Here is a 1,597-nt window from a genome sequence, read left to right on the forward strand (position 1 = left end):
CAAGATTCTTCAACTAGAAGAAGAAGACACTGCAGTTTAAGATTCATATCAAATACTTGGCAGGAAAAAGGAACACTGCAGCAGATTTTCTCTCAAGGTACCCAGCCACGAGTTCACCTCATGAAGCTTTTGACGTGGATTTGGAGGACAACATTCAACCGTTACCACCTTGGAACTGGACATCATCGTGTTGAGTGAAGACTGAGTCAGGAGCGCCGCATCTAATGACCCAGTGTATCAGCTCTTGCTAGCTAGGGTCGCAGCATGTTATTGGCCCCAACAGAAGTCACAAGAAGTCTTCTACCTTTGTCCCTTCTTCAGCGCTTGGGATTGCTAGCCATCAAGCAGGATCTGGGGACATATTCTGTGGATCAAGGATGCATACGTTTGGTTATCCTCGAAGATTTACATCGTCAGCTTGCCGCTAACCTACACGCAGGATCCCAGGGCCTGACTCTATACTTAGAAGGGTCAGACAGAGTCAGTATACTGGCCAGGAATAGAAATAGACCTTCAGCATTGCTGTAACCAATGCACTTCATGTGATGAACACACCCCTTCACTGTCTCCCAAAGAAATAATGCATACGCCCCCAGCAGAATACCCCTTCTCTGTCTCCCAAAGAAATAATGCATATGCCCCCAGCAGAATACCCCTTCCAGCAAGTCATAGCAGATATGTTTCAAATAGAAGGCAATGTATACATGGTATGTGCAGATGGACTAACTGGTTGGTTAGAAGTAGCTCACTTCCCCAATGGTGCCATTTCTAACAAAATAAGCAATCACCTTCAATCCTATTTTTCACATTGGGGAACCCCACAACAAATATCAACTGACGGAGGTGACGAACTTAGCCAGCGAGAAGATGGAGGCCTTCTTCAGGAGATGGGGAGTTGAGGTCTCTTTGTCATCAGCCCAGTAGCCCTAGTCCAACAGCAGGGCAGAAGCAGCTGTCAGATTAGCAAAGAGTCTCCTCTGAGAAAACATGTCAAAAGATGGAGCCCTAGAGTCAGATAAGATGGCACTGGCAATACTCCAGTATCTCAACACTCCTCTCAGGGAGATCATCAAGTCGCCATCTCAGCTTGCAACGGTTGCCAGCTGTGTGATGGGGTACTGACGACTAAATGACACCTGTAAGTAGACAGGTACTGCAGACGGATGTCGAAGAGAATTACAAGTGGCAAAATCTCAGGAGGCTATGCACCCCTTGACACCACCAGGAGACTGTCACCCATCAAACCAAGTACCCATGTACGCATACAAAACCAAACTACTATGCAGTGAGACAGAACAGGGAATAGTATCAGAAATAGGACACACCGTCAGTACACAGTCAAGCTCAACAGGAGTGGCAGACTCTTAAAGAGGAACAGACGACACTTGAGAGTCATTACTCCGCCCCCTACCGCACCTGTGTCCCAGCCCGGCACCTCCGTGAGCCCTACGACCTTAGAACCAGTAACACATTCCAAGCAGGACCCTGGTGTTGTTAGTCCCAAAAGGGCTGCTGGTAAACCCAAGTGGGCTCAAAGACTTCATATTATGCTTTAATTATTCGTTGTTTGCACATATCAAATGCAATTGTACAATTG

This window comes from Macrobrachium nipponense, chromosome 12 (genome assembly GCF_015104395.2).
Source record: "Macrobrachium nipponense isolate FS-2020 chromosome 12, ASM1510439v2, whole genome shotgun sequence".
Lineage (NCBI taxonomy): Eukaryota > Metazoa > Arthropoda > Malacostraca > Decapoda > Palaemonidae > Macrobrachium > Macrobrachium nipponense.